This window comes from Solenopsis invicta, chromosome 16, assembly GCF_016802725.1.
Source record: "Solenopsis invicta isolate M01_SB chromosome 16, UNIL_Sinv_3.0, whole genome shotgun sequence".
Lineage (NCBI taxonomy): Eukaryota > Metazoa > Arthropoda > Insecta > Hymenoptera > Formicidae > Solenopsis > Solenopsis invicta.
Genome location: NC_052679.1, coordinates 12,148,723 through 12,172,846, shown reverse-complemented (window position 1 = coordinate 12,172,846; position 24,124 = coordinate 12,148,723).

The window sequence follows — 24,124 nt, the reverse complement described above, 5'->3', positions numbered from 1 at the left end:
GCTAATGATGACGATGAACCTAGTTCGCTAGTAATATCAGTTTCTTTTCTTTCTTCTGGTTCCATGTCAGGGATCAAATTGGTTGCTATCGAAGGTGTTGATTGAAAAAAAAGTTTTAAAGAACTTGTTTTTTTTACTTTTTCGTCTTTTTCTAATTTTCTTTTCCGATATTGGGCTCCAGATAATTTTTTCCGACTGTCAGACGTCTATAGTATTTAATCAAAATTTAACATAATCGTATAATATAGACATAGACTAATGTAATTATTAAAATTTTTTGACAATATTTACATATAAAAATAAAATGCAAAGTTTTGTAAGCTTAAAAAATTTTAAATAATCTATAATAAGTAATTAAATAATAAAAAAAGTTTAAACAACTTACCTTGGATTGGATTGTTAGACAAGTGAAAAATTACTGCGAAAAACTATATGAAAATAAATATATCGTTCACTTTCAAAGTTTACTCACTGCACAAAATTTGGATATATATATATATATATATATATATATATATATAATATTAGTAGTTCACTTTGTTTACGTATACGCACAGATGCGTTCTTAGAATTTACTCTTTCTCTCTGGACGAGACGAGACCGCAAACAATAGAAGAATGCATGGAGAGACTAACTTTTAACTGTTTGCCCCTCCAAGTATCTTAAACAATTGAAAGCTAATTCTTCGTCTGTTCTTTTTGAATACTTTATTTTTAGATAGAGAAAGAAAGAGAGAGAAATACGTTTACTAACTGCACGTCTGTATCGAAATTATGTATAAATTATATTAAATTGTATCAAATTATACAGTAAAGACAGAATATATTTATCTGTCTGTTGATTTTCCTCGTAAGACGATAGTATTGACAACAATAATTTTAGTTAAATGTTTACAAGGACTCAATAAAAAAGTTTTTTAAATAAACAATTTTCTAAGAGGTAGGACAAGTTTTTGAAAAAATTTTCATGAGTGTGCCGCCCCCTTAAACGTGGCGCCCGTGTGCCCTGCACTCTTTGCACACCCGGGTTGGAACGCCCCTGAATGTACAGGATTTATGCGCTATTTATGCGCTCTCATTTCAGAGTATTTTGGATTTTTGCGCTGCCACCCCTAAGGTACTTCTCCCTTGACGTCAGAAACAAAATCTTCATGAAATACCTTTAAAACGAAAAGATTCGTTAAAACATTTATGTACAATTAATTTACGATTTATGCGCTTTCACATCCACGTGATTTCAATTTTTGCGCTGCAACCTTTAAAGGACTTCTCCCTTGATGTCAGAGACAAAATCTTCATGAAATGCCTTTAAAACAAATGGGATCGTTGAAACAATTATGTACGATTAATCTACGATTTATGTGCTTCCACATCCATGCGGTTTCGATTTTTGCGCTGCAACTCTTAAAGGATTTCTCCCTTGACGTTAGAGACAAAATCGCCATAAAATGTCTCTAAGATGAAAAAGATCGTTAGGATAATTATGTTAGACTAAAGTTAAAAATTTAATATTTATCATATTTTTCAAAATATACGTAAAAATATAACGCAAAGATTATATATCTGTAAAAATCTGTGATATCTTTAAAATTGAAATTCAGCTTTTATAAAAACGTAATGATTACTAATGATCGGTAAGATTGTCCTACACTGTTGAAATAAATATAAAGCATTATTTTATTGGTTATTCTTAAAATTTAACACAAATTATATCAGATATCTCACCACTCTGCATCTATCTCACGACCCCTTTGTCTACACAATAAATCTATGATCCGTGTACTCCTGTGTTTAAATTATTTTGATTGTCATATTACAAACTGTTAAGAGAAATCTGAGATAGTTTTAGCAAATTAGAGATAAGCAAAAGAAAACACAGAATTGCGAGATAGAACAAAAGCACAGTATTTATTAAATACGTTTGCAAGTGTATAAAAGCGTAATGAGATGCGATAGATAGAGGAACTTTCACACTGATCGAAATAGAACGATTGTCTGCCCGCCAAATAGCGATAGACTGCCGCGCTCCGGAATGGGAGCAGCGAGGATCCGCGATTTCAGCGGCCGGCAGCGGCGCGCGGAACCTGCTGATTGACTCCGTTCGAAGCAGATCACGCAAACATGAGCGTATTTGCGCGTGATGTTTTCGCAAAGCAACGCGGCAGGCAGGAATGCTCCGAGTCAATATTCTAAATAATAATGCATGCTGAAATAGATAAAATTCCGACTTTGCTCTGAACACAAACATTAAGGAACTTTTTTCTGCAACAACTGATTTTACTTGATTAATACTGGAAAGGTTTAGTACATTATGTGTATGACTTATACAGTACTAAATATTATGAATATAATACTATTGAGAAAAGATCTGATATAACAATTTAAAAGTATTTTAAAAAAGGTAAAATTCAAGAATAAGTCGGAATATTTTGTTTCGTATGTAACGATAGCATCATTACGCAGGTAAATTATATCTCTTTCTCGCTCGCACGCCGGATTATAACATATCGTTCCGTCTCTTTTACTCGCACACCCGATCACGTGACGTCAGTACTCTCCGTCTCGCTCACTCGCACACGCGGCCACGTGACGTCGGTTCCGTCCTCCATCTCGCTCGCTCTTGCGCCCGGTCGCGTGACGTCACGCGTAGCATCGCGCGGGCACGTGCGCGTAGGTGCACGCCGAAAAGTGGGGTAAACACGTGGTTCCGACTGCATGGGCGGCTGGAGGGTATAAATACGGAGCCACACCAGGAAGGAGCGACCAATCGGTTCCAAATCACCGGTACCGACACTCCGGGAGTACTCGGAGCTCCTTGGCTGGGTGTTCTCGGCTTCCTTATACCGGGTGTACTCGGTTTCCTGAAAACCCCTGACATCAGGCGTTCTCGGTTATCCGCACTCCTGTGCCGGGCGTTCTCGGCTTCCTGATACCGGGCGTACTCGGTTACCCGTTTCTTTACCTGTTACCTGTCCTATAATTTCGATTCTTAATTTTCGTTTTATTTTCAGAGCAGATTTAGAATAATTTCACTCGGTCGGCGACGACGCGTTTACCCGGAGTTACAACTTCCTCGCCGGATTTTCCTTGGATATCCTCCGTCCCGAGCGTTCCGTCCGAACAAGCGCCCTCCCAACAAAGCGAGCGTATCTTGACCCCTTCCTCAGGTGAGCGATAGTTATTAAGTTGCGTTAGCATTAAGTCCGCGTTACTTGTAATATTTTCCGAGCGTTAGTTTGTAAGATCCGCGTCTCGCATTTAGACTTAAGATTTCAATCAACGCCGCGAGCGCTTAATTTAGTTTAAGTTTTCTACGTGTTCTCTATGCGTGTACGTTATAATTAGTTTTTAAGTTCTTTCCGCGTGTGAACAAACGTTCCGGGGAACACGAGTTCCAAAGGTGTTAACTTCCTCTCTTCCTAATAAATTTTTATTTTTTGTATCACGGAGTGTGAGGAGATATTGATTTAAAATAAATATTTTGTTAATTTCTTTTCAAATCGGAGTTCCTTCTTTTCTCGACCCTGGCACCGGCGAGCTAATCCGCGACCGCGAGAAAAGTCGTACCGTTATACGTATTATTCATATGTTTTTTTCAAATACATTTTTAAAAATAATTGATTAACTTTTTATTGTGCTTATTTAAAAATGCTATATATAATAACTTGTATATTTGCTTTATAATTTTTTGGCAGCTTCTTTGGTTAAGTTTTGCAATCATCGTATTCCAACCATTGATTATTTTGGAAACTGATTGCTATAAAATGTCCTACAACATTTTTTGCAATATTCCTGATATTTCTCGGTTGTTTGAAAGTTATAATGTCTCTACATATTCTTCTTTTATAAATGTGTATTGTAGTTTTTGAGGAATTTCGTTTAATGGCACTTTATTTGTCGTATTATACGCGTCATATATTTCTAGTATTACAAATATACCTGTAAAGTAATTATTAGATAAATTAACAATAATGTATTAAATATTTATTTAAAAAAAAACTTAAAAATATAATTTTTATTGTCGAATTTACAGATTTGCTTATACAATATTACACATAAGGTGTCAGTCCCAATTACTGGTCAATTAAGAAATAAAAAAGACTAGTAGAAAAATGTTAAGCCTTGAAAAGTTCAAAATTTTTATGTATAATTATGTCGATCTAATTATACGTCGGCATAATTGAACGTTAACATAAGTAAACATATCTTTTTAATATATGTTATATATATTGTAACGTCCAGCACAACCCCCCGCCCTCCTCCCCCTTTCCTTTTATTTCGCGTAAATTGCACCTGCATTCATATTATTTGCTAGCCAATAAGTTTATTAATTAACATTTGCGTTTAACGCGTGAGGAAGAGAGCAACGAGTACCATTGTCGGATATCTTTGTTTACCCTAAATCGAAACCTTTAAAACTTTCATAGAATACTTTTGAGCGTTGAATTTTTAAACGTTAAACGTAATAAAGAAAAGAAGTCACTCCTGTTAATCTCTGCTGACTGCAAGTCGCGACAGTCACGATAAAAGTTCTAAGAAGCACGCCTCCGGAGATCGGGTGTCCGTGAGAAACTATGACTCGCTGTTTGGCTTCACACGCATATTACATTATTCGACAACATGTATTAGAATTAAGAAATAACTTCTAACCCTTTTTTTGTTGATTTAAAGTTCTTTGATCGCATCTCCTTTTGTGCATGTGTTACTTCTTAATTAGAAATAAGAACGTTGGGGGGGGGTAAATAATTTACACCTACATTTTATAATTAACTTCACAATTTACACCCTTTGTCTGTACTGGCAATTATTCAATTCTTTCAAATCTTGTTCTCTAGAAATCCGTTACCACCTTATATCAAGCTAATTGTTATACGTCCGATTCTGTCAGTCACGACTCCTAAATCATATATCTGTTCACTCCTCTTTCAACTCTCCCTGCGTGCGTTAACTACTAGAACATATTACTATTTGCGTAATTCTAAATTGCATTAATTTTAAGTTGCGTAAATTTTAATTCGCGATTAATTAGTTGCGTTAGAAAACGAAAGAAGACTTCCCGAGCGTCAGAGTGCGATCAGTGTTGTTAAACAGGCCCGGTTTTTCGCGCATGCGCGTCAAATGAGGCTTCAGTAAAGTATATCTTACAAGGAGATGACTCCAATTAGAAAATCGCTTTTCCAACGAGTCATAGTGCGTTCGATAGCTTACATGTAGCTAATAAAAATCCTAAAGGCGTTTGTGCCAATGGGCCTTCGTTTAGAAGAAATTACAAAACAAAGTTAGGGTCACGCAACTGTCCCATGTAAAGAAGAACATTAGATTCTTTTTCGAGTAAGCGGCGTAGCTGAGCCGACTAAGGCTCCCGTCCATATTTTTGCGCCGGCGGCGTGTGTTCGAGTCCCGCCGACGACTGCTTCGCTTTTTTTTTCAATTTTGGATATATAAAAGACACTACATTAATCATTATTTATTTTTTTAAATTTATTTTGTTTTTTTATGTAAAAATAAGGACATTTCGGGATGTTTGAACGCAATACGAAATAAAAAACAGTTTTAAAGTCATGAACTGATTATATTTCTCATGCAATGTACATGTGTTATTTTGTCAAGAATATTTTGTACAATATAAACTTTCTTTTATAATTATATATTTATTTACATACGATAAAAAGTTTCCATCGCTTCGCAATGTTGTGGATGAAAATTGATGTAAAAATAAACATCGCATATCGATGTACATCTTGGCGGTATAAATTATAAATTATATTTTGGTTTATTATTTTTATTGTGGAATTTTTTATATGTAGAATAAAAGTGTGAAATATTATAAAAAGATGAGACTCGCAAAAGGACAAGCAGATACGAGGTGTGATCAAAAAGTAAGGTGACTTTTCATTTTTATAAAAAAATATTCATTTATTCATCCAAAATTATGTTATCCCCTTCAAAATAATCCCCCTCTGATACAATGCATTTGTGCCAGCGCTTTTTCCAGTCGTCAAAACATTTCTGAAATGCACTTTTGGGTATTGCCTTGAGCTCCTCCAGCGATGCAGCCTTAATCTCCTCAATCGTCGCAAATCTTCGTCCTTTCATAGGCCTTTTCAATTTTGGGAAGAGGAAAAAGTCGCAGGGGGCCAAGTCTGGTGAATACGGTGGCTGAGGCATGATGATAGTATTGTTTTTAGCCAAAAAAGTACTCACTAGTAACGACGTGTGCGCAGGTGCATTATCATGATGCAGAATCTATGAATTTTCTTTCCACACTTTCGGACATTTTTTTCTTATTGATTCACGCAAACGCCGCATAACCTCAAGGTAATACTCCTTGTTTACCGTACGACCTTGTAGTAGGAATTCTTGATGCACAACGCCATGGTAATCAAAGAAAACTGTGAGCAAAACCTTCACATTCGAACGAACTTGGCGTGCCTTTTTCGCTCTTGGCTCTCCTGGGCTCTTCCACTGGGATGATTGGACTTTGATTTCGACGTCATAGCCATATACCCATGTTTCGTCACCAGTTATAACCCTTTTGAGCAGATCAGGATCATCATTGACGTCGTTCAACATGTCTTGGGCGATGTTCATGCGACGCTGCTTCTGATCAAAATTAAGCAGTTTTGGAACGAATTTCGCTGACACACGTGTCATACCCAAAACATCCGTTAAAATTGATTGGCATGAGCCAAACGATATGTTAAGATCATCAGCTATTTCTCTAATCGTGATTCGACGATTTTTCAACACAATTTCTTTCACTTCCTGAACATTTTCGTCGGTTTTTGACGTGCTGGGGCGTCCAGAGCGAAGTTCATCGTTAACATTTTCTCGGTCCTCTTGGAATAATTTATACCATTTATAAACATTTTTTTTGCTCAAAGTTGATTCACCGTACGCCACTGTCAACATTTCAAGAGTTTTTGAACACTTAATACCATTTACACAAAAATTAATACAAACTCTCTGCTCCATTATTTTCAACAGCAAAACATCGCCAAGCACGCAAACACGAGTCTAACCTTTATGCCTCTCACATAAAAATAACACATGCTATATAGTCAAAACTGTGAACATATGATCGTGACGAGTGTACCAACACAAAAAAAAAATTTTGAAGTTAGAATGTACAGAGCGCGCGAAATTCAAAAGTCACCTTACTTTTTGATCACACCTCGTATTCGTCAGTGTTTACTTGTAAGGAAGGACCTTTGTTAGGTAGAGTCCCCTCCCCCCCCCCCTCCTTTCGACCTTTTTAACGGTTTTCACAGAGGGACTCTCACACGTTGTAACGGTCTGACCAGTTTCGTGGTAGCATTTGTAAAGAGTGGTACGAAACATCAGTAAAAATGGAGACAACATTTATTACCAATGAAACTGTCAATGAATATGTGCAACTTCTTGTAAAGAAATAGGTATGTAAATACGTATGTAAATAAATATATAATTATAAAAGAAAGTTTATATTGTACAAAATATTCTTGACAAAATAACACATGTACATTGCATGAGAAATATAATCAGTTCATGACTTAAAAACTGGTTTTTATTTCGTATTGCGTTCAAATATCCCAAAATGTCCTTATTTTTACATAGAAAAACAAAATAAATTTAAAAAAATAAATAGTGATTAATGTAGTGTCTTTTATATATCCAAAATTGAAAAAAAAAGCGAAGCAGTTGTCGGCGGGACTCGAACGCACGCCGGCGAAAAAAGGAAGGACGGGAGCTTTAGTCGGTTCAGCTACGCCGCTTACTCGAAAAAGATTCTAATGTTCTTCTTTACATGGGACATAGTTGCGTGACCCTAACTTTGTTCTGTAATTTCTCCTAAACGAAGGCCCATTAGCGCAAACGCCTTTAGGGTTTTTATTAGCTACATATAAGCTATCGAACGCACTATGACTCGTTGGAAAAGAGATTTTCTAATTGGCGTCATCTCCTTGTTAGTGACAAAAAGGAGATCTTTGGTAGCCCATACAAATTTTGGAATTCTCCAAACTGACGTTTTTTGATTGCTTTTTTTGTTTCTGAATTTTATAAATCTATATTAAAATAAATAGGTTTGTTTGCATTGCTTGAAATCTTTAAAAATTCTTGTACTTAAAATCATTGAAAAATTTTCCTATTCCAACCCAAGTGGTACGTATTCTAAAAAATGAGTGAAATCTTTAAATTGCACCAATTATAAAAAGAATATATTGCTCTTTAAAATAACTATTATACTACTTTTAACGTATAAAATGCAAGTGATAGTATATTTTTTAAGTAAAACCCAAGTAGCGGTACATCTTTAATTCCTTTTTAAATAAAATTCAAGTGATACTGTCTGTGTATTTTTATTGAAACATTTTTTCTGTTTTAACCTAAGTGGATGTACTTAATTTAAAAAAGTTTCAATGAAATATGTAACATTTAACCTCAAAAAATTAAAAAAAAACAGAAATGAGAATGTTTTATTAAAATAAAAAATTTTTAACTACAAAAAATTGGCGCTGCTGTTTTACAACATTTTATTTAGATTATATTTAAACATCTAACAGCGCCAATTTTTTGTAGTTTAAAAATTTTTTATTTTAATAAAACATTCTCGTTTTTGTTTTCTCTTTAATTTTTTGAGATTAAATGTTACATATTTCATTGAAACTTTTTTAAATTAAGTACATCCACTTAAATTAGAACAGAAAAATGTTTCAATAAAAATACACAAGCAGTATCACTTGAATTTTATTTAAAAAAGAATTAAAGATACCGCTACTTGGGTTTTACTTAAAAAATAAATATACTATCACTTGCATTTTATTCGTTAAAAGTAGTACAGTAGTTATTTCAAAGAGCATTAATGGACAAATTTTGTACTTTGTTTGATTCTGTTTCAATTATTTCCAAATTTCTTTTTTTTTAAAGGAACATTAATACTTTTTGCCTCGACAATCTTTATACTTCCATTAATATAATTGATATGACAAAATACGAACAAATCTGCCCGCATTGGCAATGCACTTACAAATAATCTGCACTTTATGTCGTTAAATTCAGATTCTACAACTGCGCTCGAGGCAGGAATCCTACCATATCCAAATTTTCAAAGACATATACATGACCGTAAAGGGTGCTATTTGATATCACGCATTATGTGATTAACTAAAGAAAGGTAAAAATGCGCAATCGCCCGATTTCCATCATCAATTAATGCATTTAATAGTTTCTTATAAATATTATTAGCCCATTCACCATATGTTGTCATCGTCGGGTACGTCTAAATCTAGTTCAGTATCTTTAAGGGAATCAAAATCTTTTTCAAAAGGTATGGATTCATTGTCAATCAGTATAAGTTTCATTTTTTCTTTGTATATTTTGGTGAGTGTAGGTATTCCATCAGGAAGAAATCCTTCAATTTCACTTTTAGAAATAACAATTATTGCACTAAGTATTTGTTCTGTTTCTTGTAACGTTTTCGCAAGAATTAATTGTCCTATGCATTAAAAAAAAATGTTTTAATGCTAGGATTTATGTTTTTTAAAAAATTTGCGCAACTTTTTACGACATGTGCTACGTCTATACGAATATAACATGAAGGCATATTGCTCTCCCAACATTTTGCAACATACTCATCTATTCCTTTGTAATTAGTGAAAACTCAAATTATAGCTGTTAATAAAGCTTTAGACGAATCACATGTAACTTCTTTTGGCACAGGTATTTTTGTTCGCAACTATTCCATGAGCCAAAAAGATATTGCATTAGTCGTCTGGCATTCAGATATCATTTGTGTTGTTGCAAAATTATTATCTGTAGTGTTAAGCACACATGAATATAAAAAAATGTGTTTTGATTTATTATTGTTAGGTCTATTGATATTTCTTACAACACTACCAGTTGCATCAATAGCGACTGAAGTAAAATCTCGGGCGGCATATTTTCTGTATACAGCTATTTGATGACTTGTCCAATAATAAACAAAAAAAGGATTCAATCCTAAATTATAAATTATGTTTTTATATGTATTTTCTTGTTCTATTACTAATGATTTAAGCGGATCCTTATTAAAACATAAATATTGGCAATATTCTTGTTTTACATTTCTTAAACTTTTTGCTTTATATAAATGCGACGGTTCCGGATCATTTATTTCCATTAACTCTTCTGCACGTTCAGTTCTATATACTTCTGCTGTTAAATGCCTATCCCATAATATTTTACCAATTTGCATTTGTTCAGGATTTCTTAAAAATCTTTTTCCACAAATACCAGTTTCTTTTGTACGGATACAATTCTTAATATTATTGGTTTAAAGATTTATGTTATTGATAATACCATTAATAATTGATCCACAGTTACATTTGCCTTCAATCGTAATTGTGTTGTTATAAATTTTATTTTGTTTGAAGTTATAGCCACACTTTATTTTGTAGGAAGTCCATAGTTTTTCAGTTATAAGTTGCTGCCATACACCTGGTTGTAATATTTCATATTTACAAAATTGTATTTGTAGACGAGATTTTTCTCTCCGTGCATATTGCTTTATTACGATTAAATTTTCTAATTCTGTCTTATCATAAAATATTTTAATAGAATTATCATTATCATCATCACTTTCATTTATTGAAGAAATGACACTAATATTTGAACAACTTAAGTCGCTTGAAACATTTAAATCTGATATTTGTTTAATATCAGCGTTTAGTATTTTACTCTTCAATTCAAAACGATTTTTTACTGTTATTGTATATAAATCATTTTCTGAGATGTTATTCAACTGACGTGATATATCTGTCCAAATTTTGCTGTTTTTGGAAATAATTTTGTTATTTGTGTTGTATCCATCAAAATATCCTTGTATTGCAAAATGGTAGATATTATTAACTTTTCGTCATGTAGACGAGGTCTACCACGTTTTGAAGACATAATGCAGAATATAAGAACGATTTGTTTTGTTGCACACTAAAAAAAAGATTTGATATTAATAATATAATTACAATCAAGTTTGGTGAAATAATTTTAATTAAATATTTAGTTAACATAACCATATATTTAGTAGTAATTAATAATTAGTAATTATATTAACCAAACACATAATAATAGTAACAAAACATTTACTAAATATTATTAAGTGCACTGGTCTTTCCATTTATCCGTTCCACGTTTGTCACGAGGCTGAGAATTATGTAAATGGAGGTTTTTAATACAAAATAAAATAAATAAAAAAATTCCATGTAAATTGTAATCATAGTTCTTTCACATATTTACATAGAAACAATAATAAAAATTAAAAGAAACAAATTAAAATTTATTGTATTGTTATTTTATTCTAAAGCAGTCAGCCGATATAATAAATACAATCAAGTAAAAACTTCTGGCTTATGGATATAGAATAGTTCGAATAAATATCAGAAATAATATAAGAAATATAAGAGAAATATATTTGTGATCATGTAAAAAAGATGAAGGATGTAAATGAGGGATTATTAATCACGAAAAAATCCCGCTTAATAAATAAAATATTGCGTAAATCGCGTGAGATTAGTATTTTTATTGTATTAATTCAATATTTAATTGAAATAATTTCACCAATGCTTGATAACTTATTTAAACTTGACTATTCTTACCAAATTCCTTTTGCAGTGCAGGCACTTCAGTTACTTGCTACAGATGAGATTAATATCAAGATAAAAGAAAAGATCAATAGAGATGTTTCGACAAACAAAAAGGATATTTATATTAAATTTAACACAATAAAATGGAGATTTTTCTAATACTGAGATATTACACAACATGTGACACACTTACTGACATACTAAAATTTATTGTCCAGGTCGCCGTTACGAAAACAGCTTCCCATGCTTCCTTACCCATGCGGATACACGCACACACATCACTGCATCTATTAACCAACAAAATGGAACACTACCCCGAGAAGGGTGATGGAAAAACCTAACTGCACCCGCTTGGCGTAATAAGCGGGAACGAGCAGTTTAGCCGCTGCACACGTACCATTTGTGCGTAGCACTTTTGGACGCGTGCAGCGCCCACGGGGAACCAACGGAGAGGCCTGCCAGTTAGCGTTCCGCCTAAACGCTCGCTCTGACCCTGTTTAGATGGGAGCGTAGGGATTGAGGGTAGGTGTTATACTAATTTTATTCTTTTGGAGTGACAGAATGAATTGGTGGAGTGTTTGGGGTTTTGATTAATCTATATTTTCTTTTTCCCTTATTTCTTGTTTCTTGCAGCTTTTGAGCCAGAGTGTTTCTCTGTTGAAGTTGTCAAGCAGTTAGTTATCCACAAGGAGACGCGCCATTTTGGGCTATTCCCACTTTTCTGTTGGGATTATCTCACGGATCGCCACTCTTTGAGCTTCGTTTATTGGGCATTCTAGTAGGAAGTGTTTTGTCGTGTCTTCAGCCTCGTACTTGCAATGGTTTCATCTTTTAAGCCAAGAAAGTCAAATTTCTTGTAGAAGTTGCCATGTCCTGTTAATAACTGCGTGCACCAGTTGTTCAATTGGATCCATTGGGCATTAAATCTTTTTGATGTTGTGGAAGTAAGCATAAGTTGTACGTCCTTTGACGTACAATTCCCTCCATCTTGTTTGCCATTCTTCTACTATCTTTAGTTTGATGCGGTCTTCTGCCTCTTCATTGCACTGTATTGTGCTGTTTAATATTTCTATGTCTCTCCCTTTTTTTTATAATAAAACGCTCTTCTTTCTACAAGGAGGAGGTTTACGGGGGTTGCTTCTGCGGTTATGCAGAGTGCCTTCCAAGACGTTATGCAATAAGCGCTAGTTGAGGATATGAGGTCTTAGTGTTGCAATGTTTTTAAAGTCTTAATGTCCTTTTCGTGCAGAGGTCTGCCCATCCTGCTGCTGCATATGCGACCGTGGGCGCGAATACGCCTTTATATATCGTAGACAGCGTTTTCCCCTTTAACCCCCATTGGGCTCTTGATAGCGTTTTTAATTGTGCAAATAGTGTTGTGACTTTGTTTCGCAAAAATTGGCAATGAGATTTTACTTTTATGCCTTTGTCAAAATGTACACCTAGGTATCTTACCGTGTTTTTGAATTTAATTTTTGAATTGCTTATTTTGAGTTTAGGCGATTTGTTTTCGAGATATAATACCTTCTTTCTTGTTTTTTTTTCTATCTGGGCATCTTTAAATTATTTGGGCCGTCCTTATCTCGTGGCTTTTGAGCACGATTGCTTCAGTTTTGTGTTCCGAGATTTGGAGCTTGGCCGATGCGCACTATTCTAGAAATTAATTTACTATTCTTTGTCCTTTTTCTTCTAGTTCATTTCAAAAGTTTCCATTTACTATGACGGCTAAATTGTCTGCATACGCAACAAATTGTTTATTTAACTCTTCCAATAGTCTTAGTAGTTTATTGAACATTATATTCCAACAAGTTGGGCCTAGCACCGAGCCTTGCGGGCAGCCTCTTGTTGCCTTTTTGTGGATTGTGATATCTCCGTATGTAATCTCCACTTGCCGGTTGTGGAAGTAGTCTTGCATTACTTTGTATATGTTTTTAAGGCAGTTTCTTTTCTTAAGCCCCGTTAAGACCAGCAGCCATCATACATTATCGAAGGTTCCTGAGATATCAAGGAGGATTACTATGGTATATCTCTTTTCCGAGGTTTCGACTAATTCTTTTATTTTTACTATTGCATCTTCTGTTGATCTGCCAACTGTGAAACCATATTGCTTTGCCGACATGTTTTCTGAGGTCGCTGGTTTGGCTTCCAGTCTTAGCTTTAAGAGTTTTTCAAAGATTTTCCCAAATATTAAATAAAGCATAGTAGTCTGTATGATTTTGGGTCTCTTTGGTCTTTGTCTTCTCCCTTTGATAAGGGCTTTCATGGACTCTTTTTTCGATATTGTGGGGAAGAGGCCCCATCTTAAACATCCATTGTATAGTCTTTATTATTTATCTAGGTATCGTTTTACATGTTGTCTAGGTATCATTTTATATGTTTCTTTGGCTATCAGAATTTTGACAAGGTCTGGCTCCGGTGCCATTTTGTTTTTAAATGTTCTTATTATTGAGACCATTTCTTTTATTATAAAGTCCGGATCATCTTCCATGTCCGATGCTATTTGTGTGTTGCTTCTTATTTCTTTTTACTCGTTCGTGTCTTTGCTTTCCCGATCGTCCGAGATATGCACATCTAATAAATGCCTGGCTGTTTCTTCTATTGTTATTGTATGCTCGCAGCCGTGTCTGAGTGTGTTCAGAACTTTTTCAATTTTTAATTTATTATTTTCCTGGCGATAAACGTATCCCCATGGATCGGTGTTTTCATTGTCTGTGACAAATTTGCGCCAGCTTACCATTTCCGCTTTTCTAATCTTTTTATTATACATATAGCTTTTGTATATGTTTGTATTCTTGTTTTATTGCTTTACTTTGTTTGTTTGACTCTTTTAGCTTTTTGATTTGTTGTACTTATCTTCATAGTTTGTTTGTTTTTTACTTTAATATAGTTAGTTCTCTTTCCCACCATGGGTTTGACTTTTTAGATTTATATTTCTTTAACATGGATGCTTCGCGTGTTTCTAGTATAATTTCTTGAAGCGTTTCTGCCATTTTTTCTGTCTCTTTACTTGAATCTACGTTTATGACTTCTAATTTTGTTATCGAGATGTATTCTATTTTCTCTCTGAAGAGATTCCAATCTGCTTAATTTACATCGTATCTTATTCTGCTACTTTGGCCATTTCTGGTTTCTTTTGGCGTACTTAGCACTATTTCAATAGAGTTGTGATCACTAGTTGACCAGTTGTTTTTTAATTTCCATTGCGTTATCTTCCCAATTACTGCAGGCGATGCTAGTATTATGTCAATGTACGAGGCGCCCCTTTCCGACACGTATGTAGGCCCTAGTCTAATATTGTTTACAACAATCATTCCACTTGTCCGAATAAGGGCTTCTAGTTTTTCTCCTTTTTTGTTTGTTTTATGGGAACTCCAAAAGGATGATTCTGCATTTGTATCCATCGCAACTATAACCTTTTGCTCTCTTAGTGTGTGCAGTACCTTCTCAAGGTGCACAAAGTGTCCCTCTATTTTATCCTTAAATTGGAAATAGCATAACACCATGTACATTGTCAGACCAGGCGCTTGTATTTCCGCACACACGCAATGTGTTGTACTTAGTTGTGATATATATAACATTTGCATGTTTGGGTTGCAGACGGCCGTCATGGCCCATGCTTTTAAAGAGCGTACAGCGGCTATTTTGAGACCTGTGCCCATTCCACAGAAAGTATGGTTTGTATTTTGTTTCTTAACATATAGCTCCTGTAGTAGTAGGACGTCTATATGTTTTTCTGTTATTAATTGTTTTCCTTCACCCGTTACCGCTGCCGATTTTCTCATGTTTAATTGTAATATGCGGATATTTGTTTTGTTGGTATTTGGTCCAGGTTTGCATGTTGTTATATTATGTGGCGTCTTAAGTCCGTGCGCGGCTGGGCTGCTGCTGGTCCAGTTTTATTCAGTTCTGCGTACTCGTGTAACGCTGGTACTTTTCCGGCGCGGCGGGAGTATCGGGATATCTTTCGGTGCGTTGGGATATCGTAATCGGTTGCTCCGATGTACTCACCGGATGCCAGAGTTTTTCGGTAGTAATGAGAACTCCGTGTTGAGTACAATAATGCAAACGTAACAATATATTTATTAGATGTAATTGAAATACACAAGTAATAATAAGGCGCCGGAGTGTTCGGTTAAACAATAATCGGATCCGCGCAAAATAAAAGAACGGACAAAATATAATTCGCGGCGTAACTTAATATTTAAACCAAAGAACGGATTCGGATAACTAAAGAACCGGCGAACCAGTATTATGCGCTATGCGTTCGGAGGTAATAATCAGATTCGCTCGGTTGAACAATAATCGGACCCGCGCAAAATAAAGAAACGGACAAAATATAATTCGCGGCGTAACTTAATATTTAAACCAAAGAACGGATTAGGATAACTAAAGAAACGGACGGACTGGTATTATGCGCTATGCGCTCGGAGATAATAATCGGAGTCGCCGTGAAGCGGCTAACTTAAAGTGCGGTTAAACGGGCCGTGATTGGCCCACGCGACGGACAGTCGCGATCGCGGAATCGGCAGGGCGCGGTGCAGCGGACGATTCCGCGATACGTGAGAGCGGTCGACGTTAGAGACCTAAGTGGTCTCACCACGCGGGGTGTTGTTACCCCGTGGGGAGCAGGTTTACGGATTGAGCCGGAGGACGGCGTCGAGTATTCCCGACGACGGTGTTGGTCTTGAGAATCCCCGAGAACGGACTTGTGGGACGGACGGTTCCCGTCGAGTATTCCCGTCGCGGACAGAGGATGGGATCGGCCGAGTATTCCCAGCTGTTAGGACCGATGGGTATGCCCGTCGTAAGATAATTAGAACGAGAATGCCCGTTTCCGAGGAAGTGCTTGAGAATACTCAAGTTAAGGAGCGCCGAGGATACCCGGCGCAGGAGCGGAGTAGGTGCGAGATCAATGGCTCGGAGCGATCTGATTTCGGCTGCCCGCTGCCGGCTTATATAACGGTCTGCGCGGTCGGGCGTACCAATCAGCGCGCGCGGTTGAGCCGGCCGGAGTGGGAACGCTTGCCGAACGCGGCGCGCGGCACGCATGGTAGCGCGTGATGGCAGCAAGCTTAGCCGAGCGCGTGCACGTGCTCGGTCTTACGCGTTGTGTTCAGCGTTTAGATCGGAGTGGCGGTGCGGCGGAGGGGCGTAACGTTACACTCGTGTATTGATCTTTTGGTTTCTTGTATATATGTGTCACATTTTACAAATTCTAATCTTGCGTTTTTTATTAGTGAGGCAGTGCTTGATTTATTCATTTGTTTACATGTATCCTGCATTTTTCATAGATCATTGCATCTTTTTAGTACAATTCATACGATTTTGACGCATTTTTTTTTTCTTGGCGTAATCTTACGCTTTCTTGTTTTCGAGATGTTTAAAGCCATTTCAATTTTTGTTTTGATTTTAATTACATCTTTATTTATTTTCATCCCACGAGTACGGCAGGAAGGTATGTCCACCCGGGCAGAGCCCCTTATGCCCGAGTAAGCATGATACTCCGAGGGAGGGGGGGACGGCTGGTACCCCGGAGTAGTCGCTTGGGACTGGTTTGTCTCCCCACCAGCCATTCATCCCATCGCCGCGCACTATAGCTTAGGATTGAGGGGCATTGTTTATAGAGTTTGCCTTCCTCGCAGACCAGGTGAAACCCAGGCCCCCGGTTCCCAAAGACATGACCTAGGGATTACGGTATGGGGCCCGAGAACTGAATCTCGGGATTGCGTACACCAAGGCGTACAGAGCACTCTTGGCACTCTTAGAACGTAGGGTATGCCCTCTCACTGCGACAAGGTGGTGCTCCTTTAAGAGGACTTACTGACATACTGTAAGCTTCACACTAACAATGAGTCTATCTTTCTATACTAAAGTCATTCGATGAATTGGACGTCGTCGATAGATAAAGAACATCGCGATGTTCGTTTCGCTTTTTGATGATCGTTTGACTTTCAGCAGTCTTAGGCAGCGTTTGTTTCAGCGCGTTTGTCACAGCGGTTGGAAGCATCATTTTTCCTTATTTAGTACTTAATAAATAACAAGGCTAAAAACGCTGAGGCTATATATATATATATATATATATATATATATACACTACTCAAAAGAAAATAGGGAACACTTTCCAGACACCAAAAATTAGGCTATTTTCAAATGACTGTAACTCGGTGAAAAATCATCGTAGATAAAAAATAAAAAAAGCATTTTGAAGCTTGAAGATCCAACTTTAACGCTCTATCAGCAGATTTTCAAAATTCTTTTAACTTCCTTGTCTTATGCAGTAAAAAAGCACACCCTGTTTTGTTCCTTAAAATTTTGTATTTTTGACACTTTGCAGCTCGACCAACAAATTTTTTTCGAACAATTCAAGTAAAGCTTCATAAACTACAACATTTTGCCTACAAAATGCTTTTTTTAAAATTTCTCTACGATTTTTTTTGACCGAGTTACGCTACTTTGAAGCTAAACCTGCATTTTTTACAAATGATATCCGTACTCCGTGAAAAATCATCGTAGACAAAAAATCAAAAAACCATTTTAAAGCTCGAAGTTCCAGCTTTAACATGCTGTTAATGGTTTTCAAAAATTTTCTCAATTTCTTAGTACTATGCCCCAAAAAAGATACACTGTTTTTTCCTTAAAATAACGTATTTTTAACAGCCTGTAGCTCAATAAAAAAATTTTTCTCGACAAATCCAATGCAAGTGCCATAAAGTATGACATTTTCTCTACAAAATGCTTTTTTTAAAGTTTTCTCTACGATTTTTTTTGACCGAGTTACAAGACTTTGAAGATATACATTTTTTACAGTACATTTTTCCGAAAAATGATGCCTACCGCCGACATTAGCATTACCCAATGTGCACCACGTGGAGGTTGTCGGTCGGATTTTTGCACATCGTGTGTGTGTGTGTGTGAGTGTGTGTGTGTGTGTGTGTGTGTGTGTGTGTGTGTGTGTGTGTGTGTGTGTGTGTATCACAGCAGAGATAAGGACCCCGCAGTTCGTCACTTCTGCAGTATTTAATGACTCCAAACCCTCTCTGCTGTGTGTGTATGCGCTCGCGCGCATGAGAGTTCAATAGTGTGTATTTCCTCCTCTCTGATCAATTACTGCTTGCAAGCGTTCTCGCATATTTATACATCTTGCAATACGATCTTGCGGAATGTTGTGCCAAATTTCCGTTAAAATTTCTCCCAATTCTTCTAAATTTCGCGGCTGTTCCTCGCGACGCCTTAATCGTCGTTCCATTTCATCCCAAATGTGCTCGATTGGATTTAAGTCCGGGCTATTGGCGGGATGATTTAACAGTCTAATTGCGTGTCGTTGAAAAAAACGTCGCGTTATATTCGCCGTATGAGGTCGAGCGTTGTCCTGCATAAAAATAAAGTTCCGACAGGTTCGATTTAATAGCAAAACGTGTGGTCGTAGAATATCGTTGATATAACGAACACCCGTCATTGCCGGAGGTGGCAGGATCACTAGATCACTTCGTCTTGTAAGTGATATACACCCCATCACGGAACCGCCGTTGTAGGATCGTATTGGCATAACGCAACGTCGATCATAGCGTTCATTTCGTCGATACCAAGTACGTATACGAGCATCATTGCCATAAAGGCAAAAACATGATTCGTCGGAGAAATATACATTTCTCCAATCCTGTGAACTGTAAACATATAGTCGTCTTAGTCTAAAAAAAATCTCTTTTTAGACAAAGATGACCATATGTAAACATTGCATGCTCAATACAATAAAATTTTGTTTAGTACGCCGGCGATTCTCGCAGTGTGATAAGCGACACGGAATTTTCAAAATGCCGCGTAGACATTTATCGGCCGTAGAAGTTGCACGCATAATTGCGCTTTTGCAACAAGGTTTTAGTATGCGTTATGTAGCGCAAGATATTGGTGCATCTGTGTCCGTAGTGAGTAGAGCTTGGTTACGATATCAAGACACGGGAAATTACACGAGACGTGAAGGTAGTGGTCGTTCTCGATTAACGACAAATAGACAAGATCGAGCCATTGTTCGTTATGCATTAGAAAGACGAATAATTACCGCAAGAAACATTCGTAATGACATTCATTTGCGCCATGTGTGCGAACAAACAATTCGCAACCGTTTGAGAGAAGCCGGTCTTCGTTCTCGTGTTCGTGCACAAGTACCAAGACTCACACTCGTACATCGCCAAGTACGTTATCAATTTGCGCGCGATCACATAAATTGGACCGCTAGGGATTGGAGAAATGTATATTTCTCCGACGAATCACGTTTTTGCCTTTATGGCAATGATGCTCGTATACGTACTTGGCGTCGACGAAATGAACGCTATGATCGACGTTGCGTTATGCCAATACGATCCTACAACGGCGGTTCCGTGATGGGGTGTATATCACTTACAAGACGAAGTGATCTAGTGATCCTGCCACCTCCGGCAATGACGGGTGTTCGTTATATCAACGATATTCTACGACCACACGTTTTGCTATTAAATCGAACCTGTCGGAACTTTATTTTTATGCAGGACAACGCTCGACCTCATACGGCGAATATAACGCGACGTTTTTTTCAACGACACGCAATTAGACTGTTAAATCATCCCGCCAATAGCCCGGACTTAAATCCAATCGAGCACATTTGGGATGAAATGGAACGACGATTAAGGCGTCGCGAGGAACAGCCGCGAAATTTAGAAGAATTGGGAGAAATTTTAACGGAAATTTGGCACAACATTCCGCAAGATCGTATTGCAAGATGTATAAATATGCGAGAACGCTTGCAAGCAGTAATTGATCAGAGAGGAGGAAATACACACTATTGAACTCTCATGCGCGCGAGCGCATACACACACACAGCAGAGAGGGTTTGGAGTCATTAAATACTGCAGAAGTGACGAACTGCGGGGTCCTTATCTCTGCTGTGATACATACACACACACACACACACACACACACACACACACACACTCACACACATACACACACGATGTGCAAAAATCCGACCGACAACCTCCACGTGGTGCACATTGGGTAATGCTAATGTCGGCGGTAGACGTCATTTTTCGGAAAAATGTACTGTAAAAAATGTATATCTTCAAAGTCTTGTAACTCGGTCAAAAAAAATCGTAGAGAAAACTTTATAAAAAGCATTTTGTAGAGAAAATGTCATACTTTATGGCACTTGCATTGGATTTGTCGAGAAAAATTTTTTTATTGAGCTACAGGCTGTTAAAAATACGTTATTTTAAGGAAAAAACAGTGTATCTTTTTTGGGGCATAGTACTAAGAAATTGAGAAAATTTTTGAAAACCATTAACAGCATGTTAAAGCTGGAACTTCGAGCTTTAAAATGGTTTTTTGATTTTTTGTCTACGATGATTTTTCACGGAGTACGGATATCATTTGTAAAAAATGCAGGTTTAGCTTCAAAGTAGCGTAACTCGGTCAAAAAAAATCGTAGAGAAATTTTAAAAAAAGCATTTTGTAGGCAAAATGTTGTAGTTTATGAAGCTTTACTTGAATTGTTCGAAAAAAATTTGTTGGTCGAGCTGCAAAGTGTCAAAAATACGAAATTTTAAGGAACAAAACAGGGTGTGCTTTTTTACTGCATAAGACAAGGAAGTTAAAAGAATTTTGAAAATCTGCTGATAGAGCGTTAAAGTTGGATCTTCAAGCTTCAAAATGCTTTTTTTATTTTTTATCTACGATGATTTTTCACCGAGTTACAGTCATTTGAAAATAGCCTAATTTTTGGTGTCTGGAAAGTGTTCCCTATTTTCTTTTGAGTAGTGTATATATATATATATATTACTATGGGCTGAAAAGTCCCGGAATTTTTCAGTAGGTGGCGCCACTAAAGAATGAACATGATTTATTTCGAGAGGTTTATTTGTCACTAGTTTAAGTGTGAAGTTTTATGACATTTTGTTTATTCGTTTACAAGCTACAGTCGTTTAAGTGACGCTACTTTTGCCTTCGTAAAACAAAAAATGGAAAAACAGGAATATCGCATATTGATCAAACGTCGTTTTTTGATGAGAAAAACTCCTGAACAATCAATAAAATGGTTGAAGAAATGTTATTCCATATCTGCTCCTTCGAGAACAATAGTTTATCGATGGTTTAGTAAATTTGAAATGAGTGGCACCAAAGACGCACCTCGCTTTGGAAGACCAAAAGAGGCTACAAATCCGGAAATTGTAAAGCAAGTGCATTTAATCGTTTTGAGTGATCGTAAAATGAAGTTGCGCAAGTGCGTGCGTGCGTGCGTGCGGGCGTGCGTGCGTGCGGACGTGCGTGCGTGCGGGCGTGCGGGCGTGCGGGCGTGCGGGCGTGCGGGCGTGCGGGCGTGCGGGCGTGCATCGAGCGGGCGGGCGGGCGGCCGGCGAACGGGCGGGCGATCGTGCGTGCGTGCGCACGTGCGTGCATGCGTGCATGCGTGCGTGCATGCGTGCGTGCGTGTGTACATGGTCTGTTCCAAAAGTTTCTGGAATGAAATTTTCTAGCGAACTAGAAGGACTAGAGCGATGCAGTTTTTGGCGGAAACAATGATAGGGGATCTTACCTAACGAATGCAATTCGGCTCAATCGCCTTCCGATAGTGACAAAGTAGGGATCGCATTTCGCGCCTAGTGTGTTTTGGTGACGGGTCAAGATTCAAGATGCAGCAATACGCAATCAAATTTTGCGCTAAACTAAAAAAATTGGGCTTTGAGACGACGGAATTGATTCGGAAATTTTTCGAAGACGAAGCTATGTCCCAGCCAAGCATTTACAAGTGGCAAAAAATGTTCCGGGAGAGCTGAGAAAACATCGTCGACAATGACCGCTCCAGGCGTCCGTCAACATCTTAAACGGATAAAAATGTGAAGAAAGTGCAAAAAGTTTTGAATCCTCTGTTATCATTCTTACACTCAAGCATCGATCCCCAAACTTTTCGCACTTTCTTCACATTTTTGTCCGTTTGTGACGTTAACGGACACCCGGAGCGCTTGTTGTAGTCGATGTCTTCTCGACCTTTTCGGAACATCTGCTACTCATAAATGCTTAGCTAGAACTTTTTTTCCGAAAGCTTCGCAAATCAGGCCCACTGTCTCAGACCCCGATTTTTTGAGTTTAACGCAAAATTTGATTGCGTATCGCTGCTCAATTAGCTGCGCTGCATCTTGAATCACAAGGCGTCAAACACACTACGCGCGAAATGCGACCCTCACTTTGTTACTGTCCGGAGGCGACTGTGACAAATTGCAGTCGTTAGCTAAGATCCCCTACCATCGTTCACTCTACGAGGTGTGTTCAAAAAGTATCGCGAATTTTGTGTTTTTTCAAAAATTATTTATTTATTCATGAATATCTATTTTGTCCCCTTCAAAGTAATCCCCATGAGATATTATACACTTGTGCCAACGGTTTTTCCAATCTTCGAAGCACTTCAAAAAATCATTTATTTTATCTTGTTCAGCTCCTCCTTCGATGCCGTCTTTATCTCGTCAAGCGTAGCGTAACGTCGTCCTTTCATGGGCCTCTTCAGTTTAGGGAACAAGAAAAAGTCACAGGGGGCCAGATCTGGGGAATACGGTGGCTGCGGCATCATTAGTGTGTTGTTTTTGGCCAAAAAGTCGCGCACAAGCAACGATGTGTGAGCAGGGGCGTTTGGTACGAATTTCGCGGCGACCCGTCTCATGCCCAAATCATTGATAAAAATCGAATGGCACGAGCCAATCGATATGTTTAGGTCCTCAGCAACTTCTCTAACGGTGATTCGACGATTGGCCAATACCATTTTCTCCACTTCATTAATTTTTTCGTCTGTTGTTGAAGTGCTCGGGCGTCCGGAACGCTCTTCGTCGTTCACATCTTCTCGGCCTTCTGAGAACATTTTGTACCACCGATAAACGTTGCTTCGGTCCAAGGTAGCTTCTCCGTATGCCACAGTCAACATTCGGAATGCATCCGCGCACTTAATTTCGTTTTTCACACAAAATTTGATACAGGTTCTTTGATCCATTTTTTTGAATAGGTAAAAATCGAAGACGATCCAAAACACGTGCAAGCAAAGCAGCTGTCAACAATTAAGTGAACATTCAAAATGGCCGAGCTTGTCGGCATAAGTGAGAGACATGAGTACCAACATAACGCCACAAAAAGATCGAAATTCGAATATACGTAACCCGCGAAAATTCAAAATTCGCGATACTTTTTGAACACACCTCGTATAAACCGCTTCGCTCTAGCCCTTCTGATTTGCTGAAGAATTTTATTCCGAAAACTTTTGGGACAGATCATTTATTACAAAATAAACTGGCTTATCATAGATAATATTAACATTTCTATAAATTAATTAAATTACAATTATTTTCTAATATAGATTATTTTAAAAAGTAATTGTTTAAAGAGATTTACAAGTTTTATTAATTAATTAAAATTATGTCTCGACATAAACAGTCCAATGAATTGAAACTATATTGTCGCCATGACATAATTTTAATTTATTATTAAGAATTGTGATTCTATTTACGATATTTCTATTCT